Source organism: Lepisosteus oculatus, chromosome 14 (assembly GCF_040954835.1).
Source record: "Lepisosteus oculatus isolate fLepOcu1 chromosome 14, fLepOcu1.hap2, whole genome shotgun sequence".
NCBI classification, from domain to species: domain Eukaryota; kingdom Metazoa; phylum Chordata; class Actinopteri; order Semionotiformes; family Lepisosteidae; genus Lepisosteus; species Lepisosteus oculatus.
This window is the reverse complement of record NC_090709.1, coordinates 43,166,822-43,193,437: the sequence shown is the minus strand read 5'-3', so window position 1 is coordinate 43,193,437 and position 26,616 is coordinate 43,166,822. Positions and strand designations below refer to the sequence as shown.

The 26,616-nt window shown below is 50.3% G+C and overlaps 5 non-coding genes across 5 annotated transcripts; all 5 read left to right on the top strand.

Annotated features, from left to right (window-relative positions):
- Positions 1-650: 650 nt before the first annotated feature.
- Positions 651-722, top strand: trnap-agg (transfer RNA proline (anticodon AGG)). The gene has a single exon. It is a non-coding gene; the product is annotated as a tRNA-Pro (tRNA).
- Positions 723-2,839: 2,117 nt separating this feature from the next.
- On the top strand, positions 2,840-2,911 carry trnap-agg (transfer RNA proline (anticodon AGG)). The gene has a single exon. It is a non-coding gene; the product is annotated as a tRNA-Pro (tRNA).
- A 2,117-nt stretch (positions 2,912-5,028) lies between these two features.
- Positions 5,029-5,100, top strand: trnap-agg (transfer RNA proline (anticodon AGG)). The gene has a single exon. It is a non-coding gene; the product is annotated as a tRNA-Pro (tRNA).
- Positions 5,101-7,217: 2,117 nt separating this feature from the next.
- trnap-agg (transfer RNA proline (anticodon AGG)) lies at positions 7,218-7,289 on the top strand. The gene has a single exon. It is a non-coding gene; the product is annotated as a tRNA-Pro (tRNA).
- A 2,109-nt stretch (positions 7,290-9,398) lies between these two features.
- Positions 9,399-9,470, top strand: trnap-agg (transfer RNA proline (anticodon AGG)). Its single transcript has one exon. It is a non-coding gene; the product is annotated as a tRNA-Pro (tRNA).
- The last annotated feature ends 17,146 nt before the right edge of the window (positions 9,471-26,616 follow it).

Below are 26,616 nucleotides of genomic sequence, written 5' to 3'. Positions count from 1 at the left end.
ATTTCAGTCGCCCGTTCCCTAATCTTTAGACGCCCTCTGCTGAATGTTGCATTTGCCTTTTGATCTCACCGATACATTTTTGGTCTGTTTCTGTTGCGAGTCCGTCTTTCAGATCTCACCTAGCACAAGTCTCTGTGGCTGAAGTGGCCTCTCTGCTTCAGCATCGTGCCCTCACTCAGCCATTAAAAATGTCACTCGGACTTCTGACATGCTGACATGAAATGTCAAGAGAGAGGGGCGGAGTGACGCTTAAGCCAGAGAGAAGATGAAAAGGGGGCGTGGCTGCGAAACGCTTGACAGCTGCACGATGCTCTCCATGTAAGGCGGGACCACAGGCTAAAGGACACCTTTCGGCACATCAAGCTCTAAGCACACACCTGGAGGATGCGGGAATTGATCCTGCTATCTCCCACATGCAAAGCAAGCGCTGTACCATACAAGCCAACCCCCCTCGCTGGGACTTATGCCTCGGCGTCACCTAGTGCCGCTTGTTCCCCTCTTACCGGGCACAGTTCACTGCCCTTCGTCTGCAAGGCAGTCGTGTAATTGCAGCTTTCTTGACTTATTGATGAAGGTCTGACTGGACGAGCGAATGGCGCCTCTCCCCATCCTCAAGCTCGCTGACAGATTGAAATGGAAAGTGCTGCTGTGGCTCGTTGGTCTAGCGGTATGATTCTCGCTTAGGGTGCGAGAGGTCCCGGGTTCAACTCCCGGACGAGCCCTCGTGTGCTCTTTTCCTCCTCTTCCACAAGACTGGGAACTGATATCCACATCACTTCGCAGCGTCTGCTTATGGCAAACGATGGAATGTGACTAATGACTGAACGAGCCTGGTGAATTCTCATCACGTGGCACAATGAGAGCGTGCAGTCAGCTGTCCAAGGCGGCAACCTCATTGCTCGTTCAAAAGAACACGTACTGAAAACTCATCACCACTGTGTCGTAGATGAGCACCGCGATCGCTTGTTGTCATGCGTCCTTACTTGGGAAATGCAGAAGCAAAAACTGCCCTCTCTCAGCCACCGAAACGTGTGCGGCTCGCCTTGCGCTCTCTGCGCCTCACATATTTGTCGAGCTGTCTGCTCTTCTTTCTGTTGAAGTAATCAAGTTACGGGGCTTCCTGCAGCCTATGATGTTCTCACTGAGAGCTTTCAAGATTTGAAGGAAAACTACGAGCTTGATGGCTCAAGTCGAACGAATGTGATTGTTAAGCAATCGATGATCAAAAGCACGTCTTCTAACAATTCGTGAGAGTATTATCAGCACTGTTTTCACTCGGATATACTTTTCACTTGCTAAGCTGACAAATTGGACGAGAAAATGCCGGGGACGCACTCAGTGCAGACTGAGGTTGGGAAGGAGGTGTGGCCCTTCAACGCTTGACAACTGAAGGACATTCTCTCCGCAACGGAGGAGCACCTGTCAGAAGTCGCAGAAGCTAAACAAGAGCACCGGGCTTCCGGAGATCCAAACTCAGACCTGGAGGATGCAGGCATCGATCCCGCTACCTCTTGCATGCTAAGCAAGCGCTCTACCATTTGAGCTAATCCCCCTCGCTCCATGCTTCTCGGCATCATGTCTTACCGCCTCTGCCCCTCTTACCGGGCACCGCCCACTGCCCTTGGTCTGCAAGGCAGTCCTTTCAAGTGCGATGACGACGCTGAGACCTTCGTTGCCTATTGTACGAGCTGAACTTTTGTGCTCATCAATTCAACGCTCTTTCCATCAACTCATCTTGTCTTTTGACGCTTCGTGTTTTGCGCTCCTTTGACTATCGGCATATCGGGTGACTGCAAACACTGAAGTTCTTGCTTACGGAGTGTGGAACATTGTTTTCAAGTGATCGCTGTTCTGTCATGTTGACGCCGAGTGAATCTTTCTTTGGCAACATGGGCAGGCTGACAGCAGTGCGAGCGAAAGTAATGGCAAATTTCTTGACTTATTTCTGAATGTGAATGTTCTTTAGAAAAGGGATGCGGCGTTGCTTCTCGCCCGTGTAAAGGTCACGCATTCCAGACGTGGTTATGAGCGAACAGTTGCCGCAAGTGTTTGAAAAGAGCAAGAGAGGAAGCAGCCCTGCCCCGTGTGAGGATCAAACTCAGGCCCTTCAGATGACGAGACTGACGCACTACCAATTACGCCAACAAGCCCAGCTGCAGTACACACACCGGAAAGTTTGCCTCACATGGATTTCAGTCGCCCGTTCCCTAATCTTTAGACGCCCTATGCTGAATGTTGCATTTGCCTTTTGATCTCACCGATACATTTTTGGTCTGTTTCTGTTGCGAGTCCGTCTTTCAGATCTCACCTAGCACAAGTCTCTGTGGCTGAAGTGGCCTCTCTGCTTCAGCATCGTGCCCTCACTCAGCCATTAAAAATGTCACTCGGACTTCTGACATGCTGACATGAAATGTCAAGAGAGAGGGGCGAAGTGACGCTTAAGCCAGAGAGAAGATGAAAAGGGGGCGTGGCTGCGAAACGCTTGACAGCTGCACGATGCTCTCCATGTAAGGCGGGACCACAGGCTAAAGGACACCTTTCGGCACATCAAGCTCTAAGCACACACCTGGAGGATGCGGGAATTGATCCTGCTATCTCCCACATGCAAAGCAAGCGCTGTACCATACAAGCCAACCCCCCTCGCTGGGACTTATGCCTCGGCGTCACCTAGTGCCGCTTGTTCCCCTCTTACCGGGCACAGTTCACTGCCCTTCGTCTGCAAGGCAGTCGTGTAATTGCAGCTTTCTTGACTTATTGATGAAGGTCTGACTGGACGAGCGAATGGCGCCTCTCCCCATCCTCAAGCTCGCTGACAGATTGAAATGGAAAGTGCTGCTGTGGCTCGTTGGTCTAGCGGTATGATTCTCGCTTAGGGTGCGAGAGGTCCCGGGTTCAACTCCCGGACGAGCCCTCGTGTGCTCTTTTCCTCCTCTTCCACAAGACTGGGAACTGATATCCACATCACTTCGCAGCGTCTGCTTATGGCAAACGATGGAATGTGACTAATGACTGAACGAGCCTGGTGAATTCTCATCACGTGGCACAATGAGAGCGTGCAGTCAGCTGTCCAAGGCGGCAACCTCATTGCTCGTTCAAAAGAACACGTACTGAAAACTCATCACCACTGTGTCGTAGATGAGCACCGCGATCGCTTGTTGTCATGCGTCCTTACTTGGGAAATGCAGAAGCAAAAACTGCCCTCTCTCAGCCACCGAAACGTGTGCGGCTCGCCTTGCGCTCTCTGCGCCTCACATATTTGTCGAGCTGTCTGCTCTTCTTTCTGTTGAAGTAATCAAGTTACGGGGCTTCCTGCAGCCTATGATGTTCTCACTGAGAGCTTTCAAGATTTGAAGGAAAACTACGAGCTTGATGGCTCAAGTCGAACGAATGTGATTGTTAAGCAATCGATGATCAAAAGCACGTCTTCTAACAATTCGTGAGAGTATTATCAGCACTGTTTTCACTCGGATATACTTTTCACTTGCTAAGCTGACAAATTGGACGAGAAAATGCCGGGGACGCACTCAGTGCAGACTGAGGTTGGGAAGGAGGTGTGGCCCTTCAACGCTTGACAACTGAAGGACATTCTCTCCGCAACGGAGGAGCACCTGTCAGAAGTCGCAGAAGCTAAACAAGAGCACCGGGCTTCCGGAGATCCAAACTCAGACCTGGAGGATGCAGGCATCGATCCCGCTACCTCTTGCATGCTAAGCAAGCGCTCTACCATTTGAGCTAATCCCCCTCGCTCCATGCTTCTCGGCATCATGTCTTACCGCCTCTGCCCCTCTTACCGGGCACCGCCCACTGCCCTTGGTCTGCAAGGCAGTCCTTTCAAGTGCGATGACGACGCTGAGACCTTCGTTGCCTATTGTACGAGCTGAACTTTTGTGCTCATCAATTCAACGCTCTTTCCATCAACTCATCTTGTCTTTTGACGCTTCGTGTTTTGCGCTCCTTTGACTATCGGCATATCGGGTGACTGCAAACACTGAAGTTCTTGCTTACGGAGTGTGGAACATTGTTTTCAAGTGATCGCTGTTCTGTCATGTTGACGCCGAGTGAATCTTTCTTTGGCAACATGGGCAGGCTGACAGCAGTGCGAGCGAAAGTAATGGCAAATTTCTTGACTTATTTCTGAATGTGAATGTTCTTTAGAAAAGGGATGCGGCGTTGCTTCTCGCCCGTGTAAAGGTCACGCATTCCAGACGTGGTTATGAGCGAACAGTTGCCGCAAGTGTTTGAAAAGAGCAAGAGAGGAAGCAGCCCTGCCCCGTGTGAGGATCAAACTCAGGCCCTTCAGATGACGAGACTGACGCACTACCAATTACGCCAACAAGCCCAGCTGCAGTACACACACCGGAAAGTTTGCCTCACATGGATTTCAGTCGCCCGTTCCCTAATCTTTAGACGCCCTATGCTGAATGTTGCATTTGCCTTTTGATCTCACCGATACATTTTTGGTCTGTTTCTGTTGCGAGTCCGTCTTTCAGATCTCACCTAGCACAAGTCTCTGTGGCTGAAGTGGCCTCTCTGCTTCAGCATCGTGCCCTCACTCAGCCATTAAAAATGTCACTCGGACTTCTGACATGCTGACATGAAATGTCAAGAGAGAGGGGCGAAGTGACGCTTAAGCCAGAGAGAAGATGAAAAGGGGGCGTGGCTGCGAAACGCTTGACAGCTGCACGATGCTCTCCATGTAAGGCGGGACCACAGGCTAAAGGACACCTTTCGGCACATCAAGCTCTAAGCACACACCTGGAGGATGCGGGAATTGATCCTGCTATCTCCCACATGCAAAGCAAGCGCTGTACCATACAAGCCAACCCCCCTCGCTGGGACTTATGCCTCGGCGTCACCTAGTGCCGCTTGTTCCCCTCTTACCGGGCACAGTTCACTGCCCTTCGTCTGCAAGGCAGTCGTGTAATTGCAGCTTTCTTGACTTATTGATGAAGGTCTGACTGGACGAGCGAATGGCGCCTCTCCCCATCCTCAAGCTCGCTGACAGATTGAAATGGAAAGTGCTGCTGTGGCTCGTTGGTCTAGCGGTATGATTCTCGCTTAGGGTGCGAGAGGTCCCGGGTTCAACTCCCGGACGAGCCCTCGTGTGCTCTTTTCCTCCTCTTCCACAAGACTGGGAACTGATATCCACATCACTTCGCAGCGTCTGCTTATGGCAAACGATGGAATGTGACTAATGACTGAACGAGCCTGGTGAATTCTCATCACGTGGCACAATGAGAGCGTGCAGTCAGCTGTCCAAGGCGGCAACCTCATTGCTCGTTCAAAAGAACACGTACTGAAAACTCATCACCACTGTGTCGTAGATGAGCACCGCGATCGCTTGTTGTCATGCGTCCTTACTTGGGAAATGCAGAAGCAAAAACTGCCCTCTCTCAGCCACCGAAACGTGTGCGGCTCGCCTTGCGCTCTCTGCGCCTCACATATTTGTCGAGCTGTCTGCTCTTCTTTCTGTTGAAGTAATCAAGTTACGGGGCTTCCTGCAGCCTATGATGTTCTCACTGAGAGCTTTCAAGATTTGAAGGAAAACTACGAGCTTGATGGCTCAAGTCGAACGAATGTGATTGTTAAGCAATCGATGATCAAAAGCACGTCTTCTAACAATTCGTGAGAGTATTATCAGCACTGTTTTCACTCGGATATACTTTTCACTTGCTAAGCTGACAAATTGGACGAGAAAATGCCGGGGACGCACTCAGTGCAGACTGAGGTTGGGAAGGAGGTGTGGCCCTTCAACGCTTGACAACTGAAGGACATTCTCTCCGCAACGGAGGAGCACCTGTCAGAAGTCGCAGAAGCTAAACAAGAGCACCGGGCTTCCGGAGATCCAAACTCAGACCTGGAGGATGCAGGCATCGATCCCGCTACCTCTTGCATGCTAAGCAAGCGCTCTACCATTTGAGCTAATCCCCCTCGCTCCATGCTTCTCGGCATCATGTCTTACCGCCTCTGCCCCTCTTACCGGGCACCGCCCACTGCCCTTGGTCTGCAAGGCAGTCCTTTCAAGTGCGATGACGACGCTGAGACCTTCGTTGCCTATTGTACGAGCTGAACTTTTGTGCTCATCAATTCAACGCTCTTTCCATCAACTCATCTTGTCTTTTGACGCTTCGTGTTTTGCGCTCCTTTGACTATCGGCATATCGGGTGACTGCAAACACTGAAGTTCTTGCTTACGGAGTGTGGAACATTGTTTTCAAGTGATCGCTGTTCTGTCATGTTGACGCCGAGTGAATCTTTCTTTGGCAACATGGGCAGGCTGACAGCAGTGCGAGCGAAAGTAATGGCAAATTTCTTGACTTATTTCTGAATGTGAATGTTCTTTAGAAAAGGGATGCGGCGTTGCTTCTCGCCCGTGTAAAGGTCACGCATTCCAGACGTGGTTATGAGCGAACAGTTGCCGCAAGTGTTTGAAAAGAGCAAGAGAGGAAGCAGCCCTGCCCCGTGTGAGGATCAAACTCAGGCCCTTCAGATGACGAGACTGACGCACTACCAATTACGCCAACAAGCCCAGCTGCAGTACACACACCGGAAAGTTTGCCTCACATGGATTTCAGTCGCCCGTTCCCTAATCTTTAGACGCCCTATGCTGAATGTTGCATTTGCCTTTTGATCTCACCGATACATTTTTGGTCTGTTTCTGTTGCGAGTCCGTCTTTCAGATCTCACCTAGCACAAGTCTCTGTGGCTGAAGTGGCCTCTCTGCTTCAGCATCGTGCCCTCACTCAGCCATTAAAAATGTCACTCGGACTTCTGACATGCTGACATGAAATGTCAAGAGAGAGGGGCGAAGTGACGCTTAAGCCAGAGAGAAGATGAAAAGGGGGCGTGGCTGCGAAACGCTTGACAGCTGCACGATGCTCTCCATGTAAGGCGGGACCACAGGCTAAAGGACACCTTTCGGCACATCAAGCTCTAAGCACACACCTGGAGGATGCGGGAATTGATCCTGCTATCTCCCACATGCAAAGCAAGCGCTGTACCATACAAGCCAACCCCCCTCGCTGGGACTTATGCCTCGGCGTCACCTAGTGCCGCTTGTTCCCCTCTTACCGGGCACAGTTCACTGCCCTTCGTCTGCAAGGCAGTCGTGTAATTGCAGCTTTCTTGACTTATTGATGAAGGTCTGACTGGACGAGCGAATGGCGCCTCTCCCCATCCTCAAGCTCGCTGACAGATTGAAATGGAAAGTGCTGCTGTGGCTCGTTGGTCTAGCGGTATGATTCTCGCTTAGGGTGCGAGAGGTCCCGGGTTCAACTCCCGGACGAGCCCTCGTGTGCTCTTTTCCTCCTCTTCCACAAGACTGGGAACTGATATCCACATCACTTCGCAGCGTCTGCTTATGGCAAACGATGGAATGTGACTAATGACTGAACGAGCCTGGTGAATTCTCATCACGTGGCACAATGAGAGCGTGCAGTCAGCTGTCCAAGGCGGCAACCTCATTGCTAGTTCAAAACAACACGTACTGAAAACTCATCACCACTGTGTCGTAGAAGAGCACCGCGATCGCTTGTTGTCATGCGTCCTTACTTGGGAAATGCAGAAGCAAAAACTGCCCTCTCTCAGCCACCGAAACGTGTGCGGCTCGCCTTGCGCTCTCTGCGCCTCACATATTTGTCGAGCTGTCTGCTCTTCTTTCTGTTGAAGTAATCAAGTTACGGGGCGTCCTGCAGCCTATGATGTTCTCACTGAGAGCTTTCAAGATTTGAAGGAAAACTACGAGCTTGATGGCTCAAGTCGAACGAATGTGATTGTTAAGCAATCGATGATCAAAAGCACGTCTTCTAACAATTCGTGAGAGTATTATCAGCACTGTTTTCACTCGGATATACTTTTCACTTGCTAAGCTGACAAATTGGACGAGAAAATGCCGGAGACGCACTCAGTGCAGACTGAGGTTGGGAAGGAGGTGTGGCCCTTCAACGCTTGACAACTGAAGGACATTCTCTCCGCAACGGAGGAGCACCTGTCAGAAGTCGCAGAAGCTAAACAAGAGCACCGGGCTTCCGGAGATCCAAACTCAGACCTGGAGGATGCGGGCATCGATCCCGCTACCTCTTGCATGCTAAGCGAGCGCTCTACCATTTGAGCTAATCCCCCTCGCTCCATGCTTCTTGGCATCATGTCTTACCGCCTCTGCCCCTCTTACCGGGCACCGCCCACTGCCCTTGGTCTGCAAGGCAGTCCTTTCAAGTGCGATGACGACGCTGAGACCTTCGTTGCCTATTGTACGAGCTGAACTTTTGTGCTCATCAATTCAACGCTCTTTCCATCAACTCATCTTGTCTTTTGACGCTTCGTGTTTTGCGCTCCTTTGACTATCGGCATATCGGGTGACTGCAAACACTGAAGTTCTTGCTTACGGAGTGTGGAACATTGTTTTCAAGTGATCGCTGTTCTGTCATGTTGACACCGAGTGAATCTTTCTTTGGCAACATGGGCAGGCTGACAGCAGTGCAAGCGAAAGTAATGGCAAATTTCTTGACTTATTTCTGAATGTGAATGTTCTTTAGAAAAGGGATGCGGCGTTGCTTCTCGCCCGTGTAAAGGTCACGCATTCCAGACGTGGTTATGAGCGAACAGTTGCCGCAAGTGTTTGAAAAGAGCAAGCAGCCCTGCCCCGTGTGAGGATCAAACTCAGGCCCTTCAGATGACGAGACTGACGCACTACCAATTACGCCAACAAGCCCAGCTGCAGTACACACACCGGAAAGTTTGCCTCACATGGATTTCAGTCGCCCGTTCCCTAATCTTTAGACGCCCTCTGCTGAATGTTGCATTTGCCTTTTGATCTCACCGATACATTTTTGGTCTGTTTCTGTTGCGAGTCCGTCTTTCAGATCTCACCTAGCACAAGTCTCTGTGGCTGAAGTGGCCTCTCTGCTTCAGCATCGTGCCCTCACTCAGCCATTAAAAATGTCACTCGGACTTCTGATATGCTGACATGAAATTTCAAGAGAGAGGGGCAGAGTGACGCTTAAGCCAGAGAGAAGATGAAAAGGGGGCGTGGCTGCGAAACGCTTGACAGCTGCACGATGCTCTTCATGTAAGGCGGGACCACAGGCTAAAGGACACCTTTCGGCACATCAAGCTCTAAGCACACACCTGGAGGATGCGGGAATTGATCCTGCTATCTCCCACATGCAAAGCAAGCGCTGTACCATACAAGCCAACCCCCCTCGTTGGGACTTATGCCTCGGCGTCACCTAGTGCCGCTTGTTCCCCTCTTACCGGGCACAGTTCACTGCCCTTCGTCTGCAAGGCAGTCGTGTAATTGCAGCTTTCTTGACTTATTGATGAAGGTCTGACTGGACGAGCGAATGGCGCCTCTCCCCATCCTCAAGCTCGCTGACAGATTGAAATGGAAAGTGCTGCTGTGGCTCGTTGGTCTAGTGGTATGATTCTCGCTTAGGGTGCGAGAGGTCCTGGGTTCGACTCCCGGACGAGCCCTCGTGTGCTCTTTTCCTCCTCTTCCACAAAACTGGGAACTGATATCCACATCACTTCGCAGCGTCTGCTTATGGCAAACGATGGAATGTGACTAATGACTGAACGAGCCTGGTGAATTCCCATCACGCGGCACGCGAAACGTGTGCGGCTCGCCTTGCGCTCTCTGCGCCTCGCATAATTGTGGAGCTGTCTGCTCTTCTTTCTGTTGAAGTACACAAGTTACAGGGCGTCCTGCAGCCTATGATGTTCTCACTGAGAGCTTTCAAGATTTGAAGGAAAACTACGAGCTTGATGGCTCAAGTCGAACAAATGTGATTGTTAAGCAATCGATGATCAAAAGCACATCTTCTAACAATTCGTGAGAGTATTATCAGCACTGTTTTCACTCGGACAAATTGGACGAGAAAATGCTGGAGACGCACTCAGTGCAGACTGAGGTTGGGAAGGAGGTGTTGTCCTTCAACGCTTGACAACTGAAGGACATTCTCTCCGCAATGGAGGAGCACCTGTCAGAAGTCGCAGAGGCTAAATGAGAGCACCGGGCATGCTAAGCGAGCGCTCTACCATTTGAGCTAATCCCCCTCGCTTCATGCGTCTCGGCATCATGGCTTACCGCCTCTGCCCCTCTTACAGGGCACCGCCCACTGCCCTTGGTCTGCAAGGCAGTCCTTTCATGTGCGATGACGACGCTGGGATCTTCGTTGCCTATTGTACGAGCTGAACTTTTGTGCTCTTTCCATCAACTCATCTTGTCATCTTACAGTCTGGGTAATTGGAGACTGCACTGTTCTGCTTCCTAAGGTCATATACGGGTTTTTCGCATGAAGCCGTATTGAACAGTATTTCTCGCATTGTGAACATGTGCACACAGCGGTCCCCCGGGTTCCAGTTAGTGCGTAATTACGCATCGATGAAAAACGAAATTAGCTCACTGAAAGTTTGATGTAGAGAATGTGGAAATTTCCACAAGTTGTGGTCTTTAAAATGCATTTGGTTTGAAGATGTTCTGTGCTTCCATTGTGAAGATATGGACAAAACAATATTTGAGCGTGGTAAAAAAAAGTCATAAAAATGGCAAAGTGAAGGCTGAGAAAGCATTCATAATGCATTTTATACACAAAGCAAGTGTTTTTGTAACTCTAAGAGATTTCGCGAAAGCACTACAGGTGTGCCAAAATCGTTTTTGAACTTCAAGCTAACTTTACCCCAGTCTTAGAGAAAGGACTGCCTTTCACTTCTCTGTGTTTTCTTTCACAGCGCTGTGCACTTTTTCATTGCTCTCACTTTCAGAGCCTCTGCACAGCACACGACTCGACATCAGGAAGCACATTGAAGTGAAAGCAGAAAGCGCTGCGACATGCACTGTGCAGATCCCGCCACACTAAGAGGTGAGTGGGTCTGTTCGATCACAGCGCTAGGCGAATCCCCAAACAGTGTGCGTGGCAACAAAAAAAGCTGCTCTGTTTTGAACTGGGGACATTCCACATGTGAGGCTAACGTGATAACCACTACACTCTGGAAACGGTGGGAAATTGTGCCCAGTGGCCCAGTGCTGAGCTACGCCAATGCTCTTCAGGGGCTATTCAGGGGCCAATGCTATTCGATGTGAATTGAATGCTATTCAACTCGCCAATGCTATTCAGGGGTGGAAAAGGGTGGAGCCGTGTGTGTCTTTTGTTCAAAGACACCCCCATCTCAGAGCCGGAAGTACAGGCCTTCCTCCCGCAGGTCCACAAAGATGTTATTTTTTAAGAAGATCCTGCGAAAGTCGGCCATCCGCCTCTCAGCCCTGCAGTAGGCCAGGCTGAGAGAGAAGCAGTCCTTCACCCTGGCAATGCACAGCCTGACAAGGTCTGGCTTCAGGCCATTGTACATCATGAGGTTCCTCCTCTCCCAGACAGCTGTCCTCGTTAGGCTGAGGAGGAGGTTCACTAAAATGGCGTTAACCCCCCTCTCAGACCCGCGGTACCCAAAGAGGAACAGCTCTTTCCAGGGCACCCCGTCAAGAACAGCTCCTCGAACTGAGCGAAACAGGCCATCCAGCAGATCCGTCAAGTACGCCCTGGCTCGAGCTGGGGGAAGATCTTACCCCAGAACACCTCTGAGACCAGCACTCTGAAGCGTTTTGCCACCATCAGCCTGTAGAACATGCTGGTGGTGAACCCCAGGAGGTCCACCCCACGGTCCCCCCACTTCACCCTCAGCTCCGGCCAGGCCGGGCCTGCTGCCCCGTCTTGTAGATGGAGCTTCTCCAGCCAACTGTCCGGGAGACCGAGTTTGAGCTGCTCGTAATCCTGACGGATCTTACTGACAGGCAGCTCGTCGTCGACCTCTCGCACAGCGTCGACAATAGCCTGGGTGGGCAGAAATCCGTCCTTTACTTCATAAAGAAGATCCTTGACCTTGGATATGCCAGCCTCGTAGAGCTGCCTGTTCCATCGAGACACCAGCAGGGGGTCGAGGAACAGAGGCTGTTCCAGAAGCTGGGCCCGGGTCTCCGGCGTGTAGGAGACATGCTGGGACATGAACTACCCCCTCGCCAGCAGGACCTCCCTGTAAAAGGAGAGCAGATGTTTTATCAACCCCGGAGTCAGCCTCACCAGGAGAGTCTCCTGCCCCAAGCCCCCGCAAGTCTCGAGGTAGCTTGCCATACCAATCTTCCAAATGCTGACATTATCCAGGTCAAGGAACTTCTTCACTACTTTCAGCCTAAAGCTTTTCAGCTTCAGGCCTGCATCACACAGCTTCAGTCCACCCCTGGAGATTTCCCCAATGAGGGTGTCATGAGTGACCCGCGGAGGCTTCCCCTCCCACACGAATCCCACCACCAGTTGCCTAATCTCATTCTCTACCCGTTCAGGAAGAGGCATCACAGACAATGGGTACCACAAGAGGGACAGGCACAGTGTGTTAACGAGCAGGACCCTTCCCTTTAGGGTCAGGGACCTGTGTCTCCACCGATTTAATTTGCCCTCATCTTAATGAGCTTCTCCTTCCACAGGAGAAGCCCAGTGGCCTGCTCATCAGCGTTAATGTAGATGCCAAGGACCTTCAGGTGACCCGTCTCAACCCTGAAAGGGTAGCCGAAGAGCGGGGCAAGGTCTGCCCTCCCCACCGGCATGACCTCAGACTTCTCCAAGTTTACCTTGGCGCCCGAGGCAGCGCAGTAGGCCTGCACCACCTCTAAAATGGCCGAGATCTCCGCCACCTCTGCCAACGTCAGTCTGGTGTCGTCAGCATATTGGTAGATCAACGAGGTGGCGGTGCCCCCAGGCAAGGTCACTGGAAAGAAGCTCGTGAGGGAACAATTCACCTTGACACAGCTCACGATCCCCTTGTACACGAGCCTCACCCAGGAGATGAAGGCCTCGCCGAAGCCAAAGCTCTTCAAGACCTCAAACAGGAAGGAATGCTCCACCCTGTCGAAGGCCTTCTCCTGGTCCAGTTTCAGGACGTATCCACCCCTCGGCTGCTCCCGCATAAGGTCCACAACATCTCTGATGGAGCACACCGTGTCCGCGATGTCTCTCCACTTGACGCAGTAGGTCTGCGAAGGCGACAGGATCCTGGGCAGAACCTTCCCGAGCCTGAGGGAGAGAACACGAGTTAGTATCTTATAGTCTGTGTTCAACAGACTGATCGGGCGAAAGTTTTTCAAAAGGGAGGGATCCCCCTGCTTTTTGTAGACAAGAGAGATCACCCCCCTTCTCATAGATGGGGTCAGAGCGCCGGTCCTGGCAATCTCCTGGAACACCTCCAGAAGGAGGGGCCCCAGGGACTGCTGAAAGTGTCTGTAGAGCTTGGAGGAGAGCCCGTCCCACCCAGGGCTCTTGTTAGGAGACGAGCCCCGAAGTGCTTCAAGCACTTCCTCCAAGCTCAGCGCACTGTCACAGAGCTCACGATCGCTCTGTGACAGGCGGGTACTGACCCAAGCCAGCATGGCCCGGGTCTGCTGCTCATCCACCACTTCGGCCAGAACAAGGCGCTATAAAAAGAAAACACCTCATTCCTAACGGCCTCGGGGGCAGAGAGCCGCACACCATCCTCTCCCACCAGCTCCTCGATGAAGGAGCTGCGCTGCCTCTCCTGCTCCAGGCCGAAAAAGAACCTCGTGATCTTCTCGCCCTTGGCAAGATACTGGGATCTGCTGCGCACCCTGGCTCCTCTCCACTTCTCCTCCTCCAGGGCTTGCAGCTCACCCCTCAGCTCCAGCAAGAGCTCGCAGCCCCCGCCGTGATCTGCCAGGAGCCCAAGCTCTGAGGTGATCCGAGCCCGAAGCTCTCTCTCCCGCCTGGCCTTCTCCCGCCCCCGGGACAGGCCATACGAGATACTGAACTCTTTGATGGCGTACTTGAGATTATCCCACCAGACCAGCTTTTCTGACCTTATTAAAGCACCAGAGGCCGGTGCCCCGGTCCTCCTGTGCCCCTGCTAGAGAAAAGTGAAGCACAGCATGGTCGCTCAGGGTCATGAACACATAGCGCATCTGGCTCAGGCACGGGAAGAGACTCATGTGCCCCTGCAACAGGTCGATCCGGCTCTGTCTCAAGACACCTTCGACGACCTGCCGCCGAGAAAAGTCCCTCCGCGCACACTAAGCCTGACGCCACGCATCCACGAACCAGTGAGCTTCCGCACTGCGCTCCAGGAAGCTGCGAGCAGCACTGCTCTTAAAGGTCATCCCAACCGCTACATCGAGCGCACTCAGTGCACAGTTAAAATCTCCGACGACCAGCCCTGGCTGCTGAAAGCAGCTCGCCTCCAGCTGCTTGAAGAAGGCGAGCCGCTCAGCTTCCCCATTGGTGGCGTAGATGTTGCTCAGCAGCACGGACTGTCCAGGAAACCCAAGACAGACCTGCAGGAGCGGGCCCTCCGTGTCGCGGTGCAGGAGCCTTACGCTCTCGTACACTCCCCTCCTCACCAGCACAGCCACCCCCCTCCTGCACAGGCTGGAGGCGTTGCTGTAAAACAGCTCCCCGTCCCACTGTGCTCGCACCTTCCGGACACACTCCTCGTCCCAGAAGGTCTCCTGGAGGCAGACAACATCCGTCCGCCCCAGCAGAGCTAACACTGCCCCCAGCTTTGCTCAGTCCCTCAGCCCGTTGGCGTTTAAAGAGGCGAAAGTTGCCATCACGCATATGGCCATAAGAGTGAAATTAATTCTCCGGCCCGCGCGACAGTTCCCCCGCCCTTTCTGCCACATTCTCATTGCCAACACTTGCCGCTTCCTCCCCACCTCCTGTCTCCGCCACCGCAGAGACATCAGGGATGGGTCTGCGGACAACTCTTGAACTGGGCTTCAGGTTGGGCTGAGGCCTGACGTGGTGCCACTGGATCCCAGCCTTCGAGGGCCCAGGCGGTTGTACCCCGGCTTGCCCACTCCCCTCCCCCTCCTCCCTGTCCTCCCTCTCCACCCCATCCATCTCCACCACCTCCCCTTCCCCCTCCATCTTCATGCCCTGTAATACCCCTCCTCCGTCCCTGCCCCATCCATCTCCAGACACCCATCCTCCATTCCTACTTCCACCACTTCCCCTACCTCTCCTCCCACGACCATATCCAACTCCCCTTCCTCAGTCTCTGCCAACGGTGCCTGACCGAGTATTGAAGAGGCTCCCTCACTTGGCAGGCCGGTGTCTTGTGGCCGCTGCAGGGCAACCGGGCGCTTCCCCTCAGGCTCCTCTGGGTCCTCGGGCGTCTTTTCGTCTGGGCCTATGTCCACCTTGCCAGGGTCTTTTCGCCGTTGCCGCTGCCGCTTGGTCACACGCCTCGCAGCAGCGCCTTTGCTGACCCCAGCAGGCTTCTCATGCCTGGACCCAGAAGAGGGCCCTGCTGGCTCACTGGTAAGCTGGGGAACCGCTGACGGTGATGGTGGTGGTGGTGCTGGTGCCGTCCCCTCCTCCCTCTGCCTCTCTTCCTGCACAGGCTGGGGTGTCAAAAGCCCACTGGTACGCTGAGGGGCCGCCTCTGGTGGTGGTGGTGCCCGTAGGATCTCAGCTGCACCACGCTGCACCGGCGCATGTTGTGGAGCAACCTCCCTCTGCTTCTCTTGCGGCACAGAGTGGGATGCAGCAGGATTGTTAGGGCAACGGGGCGCCCCTGCTGGTGGAGATGCTGGCTGGTCCCCGGCTCCTTTCTGCTGCGCTGTACCCAGGATTGGAGAGGCCTCCCTCTGCCTCTCCCCCATCACCGGCTGGGGCGTTGCTGGCTCACTGGGGTCCTGGGGCGCCGCTGCTGGCAACTCTCCATGCTCAGCTGCAGCGGCCACTCGTAGTCCATCTTCAACCCCCTCGGCGTTGCGGGCAGCTGCTCCTGCTCCGGCTGGATCTTCCGGCTCCGGCTCGCAGTTGCAGCTCATGAGCGCATGGAGGCAGTCCGGGCACTTGGCAGCGGTGCAGTTCCTGGCGCGGTGGCCGGGCTGTCTGCACTCATAGCAGAGGAACTCGGGGCAGTCCTTGGCAATGTGCCCTGAAGTACTGCTCCCCCTCTGCCGTGGCGAAGCGGGTGCTGTATGGCAACGAGGCTACATGCCATCAGCAATGGTGGTCCCAGGGTAGTGGCGCATCCTGATGTCCGAAATCACTCTCACCCCCCAGCTACTCAGCTTCTCCTTGATAGTCTCCTCTGAGATATATGCCGGGAGGTGGAGGAAGGAAACCACTACCTCCTTCTGCTCCAGCCAGCGGCAGGGTCTGCGTGTTCTTTTGAGTACAGAGTCAGTTCAAACTCTTTTGGCGTCTGGGGGCGGCAGGCAAAAAGAGAGCCCTCCCCACAGACGCCATGCACCGCTGCGATAATAGCACCCGCAGATGGTTTCTCCACACCGCTCACATCCACCACAACAGTATGCGCCCTTGCAAAAACCCGCCGGGGGGGTCGATCCGAATTCCTCATCCTTCTCTTTCCTACACCACTCTCCTCCTCCACTACAATAACATTCTCTGCCTCCATGTTTTTTCCTTCCATTAAAACACAAACAGGACTCAGAAAGCAACAAAAAAGCAACAACAAAAAACCAAAAGTCTCTCCCCTCCCCAAACAGCGCTAGGCTGAAGGGGAGGGCTTCAAAAATCAACCAAAAATTCACAAAAAACCACAAAAATTCACAAAAAACAAAGTCTTACTTGAGACAAACAAATGCTCTATTCCTCTCCTTCTTCCTGCTCTCACGCTGACCACGGCCCCTGTGACGTCAGAGGGCCTGCTCAAGGGGGTGTGGCCGTAAGCGAGAGCAGGGCTCAATGGCACCTTTCTTATAGAGAGGACAGCTCCGTCACCTCTTTTACGACGCTGCTTTTTTCCCTTGCGTTTTTCTCTTCTTCCCACGTTCTCTCTCTTCACTGCCTTCGTCCCCACTCTATTTCACTTCAGTCTTTCACTTGTAGCGGCAATGCTTGTTAATAAGACAGAATTAAGTGTTGCTGTGCTTTCCCAAATGAGGCCCCATCTCTCTGTTCATCTATGTAGTGCAGCCAATGAGAAGCTATTCATGCAGGCTGATTTAAAGATGTTTTCTGTTGATAAGAGACAGCTCCCAAATGGGGATGCATTTAGCTAAGACTGGCTATCATGATCAATGGTCATCCATTGGCGCCTATCTGTCTAGGGAGTGCCAGATGGACATCTGGACTGCATTCCTAAGTGTCAGGAGTAAGTGACTCATATCTCACCTTGATCAACCAATCAGGGACTGGTAGGGCCGAGTAACCCACGTGGGTCTCTGATGCCAACGAAACTTTCAGCCAATGAACAAGCTGAAGTTCCTCCAGGTAAAAACAGGCAACACAGAACTATTCAAAGGAGAACTCCAGGGGTGCGAGACAGTTCCAGGGCAGGACAGCCCAGGCGCAGAAAGGCTCCCAAGGGCAGGACATTCTCGCAGCGCGCCTCCTGACCATCCTGAGACTCAGCCTGGACCACCACGGAACGGCCGGTGTGTCCAAGTGCCAGAACTTTCCTTTGTTCTAAGAGTCGAGAGCGGAGGTTGCCAGAGAGTAACCAGAGGATCCACCCGAGGTTAGCACCAGCAGCAGGCCTGGTGAAAAGGTCAGAACTGTGGACAGCTGAATCACTATTCAGAACTATCGCTTCATCAGGAACGAACCGGTATTCTTCCTCACCTGCTGGGACCCACACTCATCTTTTCTCCTGTGCACAAACTTTGCTAGTTAAAGCCAACACTAACTAGCCGGTCAGTGAGCATCAGCAGCGCACCGTCGCAAGCCACACAGCACAGCCTGGCACGGAGCCAGAGAGCCCGCAGGATATCTACATCCCCAGAGATTGGATGAGCATTCAACTGCACTGCATCACAGCTCGAGAATACAATTGTTATTCCAACCAGTTGATATCAATTTAATTCCTAAGAGTTATGTACTTGTTTTGAGTATCTAATGTAGAAGTTATAACCAAGTTAATTTACGAAACGGTCTAAATGAATGATATACTGAACGTATGTCCTCTTGATATACGTAACTCTTCGTAACTGATTGAATATATACCTTTTGTATTCTGATAACCCTCTCGATAAGATGCATATTTTATGTATAAATATTTTATGTATAAATATTTTATTAATAAATATTTCCTCGTGTATTAGTACCTGTGTGTATGCGTTGTTTGAGTTATATCGCATGGTTGGATTCTAAGGCCATTAAAAGAATCATTTTATTATTTACTGCTACAATTAATAATTGTCCCAGTAAATGCCCAAACCCTACAGAACTGGTGCCTCGTGAGAGCACACTACAACTGTATTATTATTATTATTATTATTATTATTATTATTGAGAGACAGGCTCACTGTCTGTTCCTCAGGCTGGGACAGGAGACCACACACTGTATTTTTATTATTGAGAGACAGGCTCACTGTTCCTCAGGGTGGGACAGGAGATGACATACTGAATTATTATTATTGAGAGACAGGCTCACTGTATGTATTTTTATTACTGAGAGAGAGGTTCACTGTCTGTTCCTAATGCTGGGAAAGGAGATCACACACTGCATTATTATTATTGAGAGACAAGCTCACTGTTCCTCAGGCTGGGAAAGGAAGTCACACACTGTATTATTATTATTGAGAGACTGGCTCACTCCTGTCTGTTCCTCAGGTTGGGACAGGAGATCACACACCGTATTATTATTATTGAGAGACGGGCTGACTGTCTGTTCCTCAGGCTGGGACAGTGGATCACACGACGTTGCGCTGCTGATGCTCTCTGAAGACCGGCCAGTTAGTTTTGGCTGAAACTAGCGAAGTTTGTGCACAGGAGAAAAGATGACTGTGGGTCCCAGCAGGTCAGGAAGAAGACCAGTTCGTTCCTGATGAAGCGATAGTTCTGAATAGTGATTCAGCTGTCCACAGTTCCGACCTGTTCACGAGGCCTGCTGCTGGTGCTAACCTCGGGTGGATCGTTTGGTTACTCTCTGGCAACCTCCGCTCTCGACTCTTAGAACAAAGCAAAGTTCTGGCACTCGGACACACTGGCCGTTCCGTGGTTGTCCAGGCTGAGTCTCAGGATGGTCAGGAGGCGCGCTGCGAGAATGTTCTGCCCTTGGGAGCCTTTCTGCTCCTGGGCCGTCCCGCCCTGGAATTGTCTCACAGCCCTGGAATTCTCCTTTGAATTCCCTTTAGAATAGTCTTGGAGCTCTGTGTTGCCTGTTTTTACCTGGAGGAACTTCAGCTCGTTTATTGGATGAAAGTTTCATGGGCATCAGAGACCCACGTGGGTTACTCGGCCCTACCAGTCCCTGATTGGTTGATCAAGGTGAGATATGAGTCACTTACTCCTGACACTTAGGAATGCAGTCCAGATGTCCATCTGGCAATCCCTAGACAGATAGGCGCCAATGGATGCCCATTGATCATGATAGCCAGACTTAGCTAAATGCATCCCCATTTGGGAGCTGTCCCTTATCAAAAGAAAACATCTTTAAATCAGCCTGCCTGAATAGCTTCTCTGTGGCTGCACCACAGAGATGAAGAGAGAGATCGGGCCTCATTTGGGAAAGCACAGCAACACTTAATTCTGTCTTATTAACAAGCATTGCCGCTACAATTAGTAGGAAGAAAGATACAATATTTTGAAAATGTAATATGTTTTAAAGGATTTAAAGGGAAAAGAAATACTTTATATACGCAAACTAATTCTACTGAGCTCCTCTAAACAATATCGCCTGAAGAATTGTCAAAGCACAGTGTATCAATTTGGGTGACAGTGGGGGAAAAGGATCACAACATTGAAAACCACAAGGCTTATTTTCAACAACAAAATTTGTGCTTGATAATATTTTACAAAAAAATGAATATTACACGCACGGAAATCAATATTTACCATTAGGGTAGAATGCAGCATAGAACAGTTGGATAGAAGGTTAGTGTAACTCTATAGTGCATCACAGAGGCTGGTCTCTTCCCCTCATTATGCAGGCTGACTTGTTCACAGTGAACTGTCCTCCAGCGATAGTCAGCTGTAATCACTTATGCAGACATGATGTTAATACTCTGACAGCATCTTGGCTGATTTGGTTAAAGTGTTTTCCTATTAAACAGGAGATTCTGCGTTCAAATCCCAGCAGTGTCTTTCTTCTTGTCTTGTCTTACAAAATGTATCACTATGGATGATTACATGCAGCTTGATTTTGTTTAATGCAAGTTTTCATTCCCTTTCTGATGGCTCTCTACAGTAATTTTTAAAAGTACTAATCGGGATGGATTACTGTACATATCCTCAGTAAAGGGGAATATATAAGTAGTGACTATCCAAATTGCATTTTTGTGTGAAACACATTTCAGAAAATCGAAAACCAATTTTCAAAACTCACAATAACAAGACAAAGGCAAAACATAAGTTCACTTGCACTTTATGCATATTTACCACAACCTTGCCTTCTGATCATAAAAAGTCTTAATTTTAATATAGCAGTTTTAAATGGGACATTCAGAACATGGCATATGAGAATATATGGTTAACCGAGGATGAGCAAAGGATGATCGCACTTTCTGCTTATCGCTATGAACCTACCCCTGGTTATAAAAATGTCTCAAAATTCTGACACTGAGGTGTGAGACACAATGTAACAGGCTCTCATAATCCCGAAATACAAGAAATTTTACTGTAGCGTTTTATAAATTTGACCCTGTGAACATTGCATGTCCCTCCATCCTCATTACCAAAACATCTCAATGTCCCGACACTATGTACTTTTGTAATTACAATAATTCACTGTTTCATTTATGAGTTGTGACATTGTGAACATGGCATGTTAAAGTATATAGACAATCTAGATCAGAACAGGCTAAATGCAATTCCTAGTGATTTATCATTTTCTTACTTTCTAAATGAAAAAAATATTTTTTCAGTGATTATGACACTTCAGTATGACATAAAATATGCTTCAATGACAGAATAAATAATAATAATAAATAATCATCGAAAAAATACCCAAAGTGGACATTCATAGTTGTGATTATAGGAATGTTAGATATCGGGTGAGTAGCTGCGTCAGCATGCGTAGGCTGCAAAGGAACAAGTAAAGGACTATTCCTGCTGAAAAGAGAAGAAAAGAATCACAATGTTTCGGCTGTGGAGTCTTCTTCAGGTGTGAGAAAGACAGGGCAGTAAGCAAAGATAACTTTCTTTTTATCTTTGCTGAATGCAGTTTATCGCTGATGACAACATCAAAGACATTAAGGAGTTTTTACGGTTAAAAGCTCCACATCAACTTCCTTCCATAACTAACCTCATCAGATCCCTCAACTCCCAACTCTTCCAGTTTCTCACTTCAGAGAAGGAAAAAAAACTCAAAATCCTCTACAGAGAAAAACCATCAACACCCTTATCACCTCCACCAATCCTAACCTTGGTGTTACTACACCCTCTGACCTTTCCCTTTCACCCCTTTGCATCCTCAGCTAACATATTTTAATAGTACAACAAAATTACAATAGATTGTACAGTATTTATGTTTAAAATTAAGGTAAATGTGTCAAAATATCGAAGTCCAAATGCACTGTGCTAATGTAACAAAGCTCGCAAGTTCTTAAACAAATCTGCATTGTATTTTTAAAATATTTCAGCAAAGGATGCAACGGGGGTATAAATGACGACTCGACTTTTTCTTGGGTGAATATGGTTTTCTGGGGAGTTGCGACGTTGGGCATACAGTAACTGGACATTTCCCGGTGATTCTGACACGTGTTAAGCACTCGCATTTCCTGCAAATATTAAAATGGTAAAGGTTTCGCTGAGAAATCCAATCGACCTTTGCGAAGACAATGTTTACATCGCAAAAGAAACCTGTCCCTGGGTGGACTGGAACCACCAACCTTTCAGTTAACAACCAAACACGCCACACAGAGGGAATGGTGGTCCGTGTCTTGCATCACAACTTTCCGGTTAAAAAAAAAACTTTTTTTGCCAGCTGGTAATATTTCTTCTGCACTGATAATCAAGAATTGAATTTCATTTCTCGCAAGCTGTGTGAATTTCTTGAAATACAAGTTTCCCAGAAAGGGTATAAATACATGCATTTAACGAAATCAAGCCCTTTGTGACAGTCCGAAATGGTACGTTATGATAGAAGAAGATAGGAAAAAAAACATGACTGGGATTTTAAGCTACGTGACCTACGGTACCAGACTGGGGTAAAGTTAGCTTGAAGTTCAAAAACGATTTTGGCACGCCTGTAGCATTTACACGAAACCTCTAAGAATCGCGAGAATACTTGTGTATAAAACACATTGTGAATGCTTTCTCAGCCTTTACTTTTTCATTTATATGACATTTTTTTGACCAAGCACGAATATTCTTTTGTCCATATCTTCGTAACGGAAGCACAGAACGCCTTCAAACCAAATACATTTTAAAGACCACGACATGTGGATATTTCCACAGCCTCTACATCAAAGTATCAGTGAGCTAATTATCTTTTTTTAAACCTCCGGTTTTTCATCGATGCGTAATTACGCACTAACTGGAACCCGGGGGACCGCTGTATACACAAGTTCACAACACGAGAAATACTGTTCAATACGGCTTCATGCGAAAAACCCGTATATGACTATAGGCAACAGAATAGTGCAGTCTCCAATTACTCAGACTGTAAGCACGCGAATAAAGCTTTGTCTGAATTCTCAAACCCTTCCTTTACGTCCTGTTTTCATTCAGGTAAGAGTCAACTATATGCACAATACTACTGACAGCAGGAAGATTAAAATATTCTTTACTCAGCAGCTTATTAAAAACAGCTCCCATGATATTCAAACCGATTTTTTACACAGAACACTGACACAGCTTTGCGTTCTGAATCTCTTTTTCTCGTGCGTTTATTTAATGTGGCACAATGCACTGAGATAGGGGTATTCTGTTCACAAACCAATAGCATTTAAACCACAGCACCCACAATGCTGCAAGTAAGTGTTTTGCACACTAAGCAGAGAGCGATGTCTTCCTCGTTAGTATAGTGGCAAGTATCCCCACCTGTCACGCGGGAGACCGGGGTACATCAGGACATGCATTGAAGTGAAAGCAGGATGCGCTGCGACATCCACTGTGCCGATCCCGCGACACTAAGAGGTGAGTGGGTCTGTTCGATCACAGTGCTAGGCGAATCCCCAAACAGTGTGTGTGGCAACAAACGAAACGGGCCTGTTTCCGCCCGGTTTCGATCCGGGGAAATCGGGCCCAGTGGTGGCGGGATCTGAACAGTGCATGTCGCAGTGCTTCAATGTGCTTCCTGATGTCCTACCCCGAGAACAGAAAGGACAGCGTACACAGCAACAACAGGTCAGGTCTCTGCACTGGAGCTAAGCTGCCCCCATCTCCTCTGCTCTGCTCTGCTCTGCGCCTCCTGCGGAGTGGAGTCCTGCCTGGAGCCGTGTTTGCAGGTGGCGGCTCCCCGCGCCCTGTCTGGGCGTCGTGTCCAAGAGCTCCTGGGAGGAAGAGCGAGCCCTCCCACTCGGGGGCTTTTCCACGGTCTGTGTGAGGAGGGGCGGGTGTGTCCAGTAGCTTATCGAGCGGAAGCCTGGGGCGGTGGAGAGCTGTGATCGTGCAGACCTTGAGGTGTCACCTCTTTGTCTGCTTTCCCGCCCCCCCTCCGCCCAAGCTCTGCTCCAAAGTAGCCCGGCAACCCCTCACACCTGCACGTGTCACAACCTAAGGTGTGGTCATGAGACACCCATGGGGTGTTGTTCTGTTCTTGCTTATTGAAGAACAGAACAACTGAAGCTAAGCAGGTGTGAGCCTGGTCAGTACCTGGATGGGAGACCTCCTGGGAAAAACTAAGGTTGCTGCTGGAAGAGGTGTTAGTGGGGCCAGCAGGGGGCGCTCACCCTGTGGTCCACGTGGGTCCTAATGCCCCAGTATTGTGATGGGGACACTATACTGTAAACAGGTGCCGTCCTTCGGATGAGACGTAAAACCGAGGTCCTGACTCTCTGTGGTCATTAAAAATCCCAGGGCGTTTCTCGAAAAGAGTAGGGGTGTAACCCCGGCGTCCTGGCCAAATTTCCCGTTGGCCTTAACCAATCATGGCCTCCTAATAATCCCCATCTATGAATTGGCTTCATTACTCTCTGCTCTCCTCCCCACTAATAGCTGATGTGTGGTGAGCGTTCTGGCGCACTATGGCTGCCGTCGCATCATCCAGGTGGATGCTGCACATTGGTGGTGGTGGAGGGGAGACCCCATTACCTGTAAAGCGCTTTGAGTGGAGTGTCCAGAAAAGCGCTATATAAGTGTAAGCAATTATTAATTATTATTATTATTAATTGTTTCCTGCCCGTCGCAGGCAGGAGTCCATGCGAGGAAGATGCGCTGGACAGAGCTCAGGGGGCACAGCTGGGTGGCTTTCCTTCTGAGTGACGTTCCTGCAACACTCTCCCGCTACTCTTGGTGCGCTCATGCCGCAACACAGGAAGGCTGGAGCAGGTGGGTGTGGAGAGTGTTAGACTGAAGATTTAAAGGTCCCTGGTTCAATCCCGGGTTTCAGCGTTTTGTTTCATTGAGCCCTCTGTTCCTCTCTGCAGCACCCCCTTCCTAAAGTGACGCTTCCCTTTCTCAGCCTGAAACGCAAGCGAGACAGCAGCAGCAGTCCCTGCAGGTTTCCGTAGTGTAGCGCCTGTCACGTCAGCCTAACACCTGAAAAGTCCCCGGTTCAAGACTGGGCGGAACAGCCTCGTTTTGCACGCTCCTGTACTTCACAGAGGTCTTGAGCGACCGGTCATTTGTTGACAATGTATTTCCGGTGCCTTCATGCACTCTTGTACCAAACGCACGTTCCTTCTGTACGCGGAGCCGATCATTTGCAATTGGGCTGTGCCGACAGACCAGCACGAGCTCTGTCGGCTCAAAAGCAGCGCAGGACCTGCAAGAACAACAGAAAGATTAGCATCCAGCGGGGGCCTCTTAGTGAGCCCAAGATCTCATCAAGAATCGGCTCCAGCAACAGGGCTGGGCGCATTGTTCCATTCTCCGCCCACTCTCGGTGTAAACAAGTCCCTCCTGGTCTCTGCTTGAAATGCACTTTCCTGCGTTTGCTTTGGTGTAACTGGCTTCCCCTGCATGGTCGGATGTGAAGAAGATCCTTAGTAAGTCATTGAAGAAAACCGAGAAGAGGTCGGAGTGACCTCTGTCCTTCATCAACGATCCAGTCAGGCAGTACTCCTCTGTAAAGCGCCGTTCGTTCACATGGATTGGCTTTTTTTTGCCTTCATTCGTGCAAGTAGTAAAAGCAGACGCCCCTTTAGGGAGCCTGTCAGCACCCGGAGTTTTCCCCTTCTGTAAGCTCTCCATAGCCTCTCAGCTCTTCTACTGTCAAATCCCCCTCAAGTACTTCCCTATCTTCTTCACTCAAAACGTTTTCTAGCTTTGAGGTAAAAAAATGAATTTCTTCATCCTTTACCTCTGTAGAGCTGTACAGTCTTGAGTAGAAGTGTCATGCCCTCTGCAGCCAGAGGGCGGTCCTTCTCTGTCCTGTCCCTAGTTTCTGGTCTGCTGTCCTTCCTGTCCCTCTCTTTCCCTTGGCTAAATATTTCAGGGTCTTGCACTCTGTCCTCGCTCAGCACTGACGTTCGAATGTCCTGAGACCCGCCTAGCACCAGGGCGCCCCACGTCCGCTCCCTGAGGGCACAGGTTTCTATACGGCATTCCTGAACTCTTTGCACTAATGAGCCCGGGCCTTTTTCCCAACTCGCCGCTACGCATATGGGTCTTTTTCAGCCCTCCTGCTCCCCACGGTTAGTCCCCTTGGACGTCTGTGACAAGAAGGCCTCGATACAGGAGAGGATAGCACTCAGCTCTGTACTCTCTCTTCCCTCCTCATCAACTACACTTTCCATGACAGACTTGGAGCCTACCACTTTCCTGAAAAAGAAGCGAGTACACTTCTCATTTTCTTCCAAGAACTGCACTCAGCTTCTTAACAGCACTCCTCGACTACTTTCTTTCGCTATGCTCCGGATGTCCTTTTTTAAGAGGGTGATATCCTCGAGCACATCGAAGCCACTGTGCAGCATCGTGTAGAGACGCTGCAGCTGCCTCTGTTTCCTGGCTAGCACTCCTCTCCGTCTGGCAGCAGCCTTCCTTCCCTCAGCCATGAAAAAGGCCTTTGTCCTCACCTTCACCTCCTCCCACCACTCTCCTACTGACCCATACAGACACTGCAAGGACAGCCACTGTGATAGTTTCTCGTTGTAGCGGGATACTAATCCCCTCGTTCTCTAGCAGCTTTGTGTTGAGTTTCCAGAGGCCTGGGCCAAAGACAGTCCCGCCCTTGAGTTCCACTCTACACCCTAAAGCCTGATGATCTGAGAAGAAGACAGGCTGAAGAGTGACCCCAACAACTTTCATTTTCTCTGACACAAAGCAATAGTCAATTCTGGAGCTGCTATTCCTCCCTGACCATGTATATCCTGCTGTTGTGGGATATATACATCTATATGTGTCTGAGAGTTTAAAGTCTTGAACTAAGTTTTGCAGGGCCAGTGAGCTGGAATCCAATTTTATCGGCCTTTTGGCTAAGATCAAGTTCAAGTGGCATGCCCGCAGTTCTTGTCTTTCCAAAGTTCTAGAAGGCGATCGAAGATCCTGAAGAGCGCTTGAGCTGGTATCACCCTAGGTTGAGCCTAGGGGGTTAAGGCCAAGCA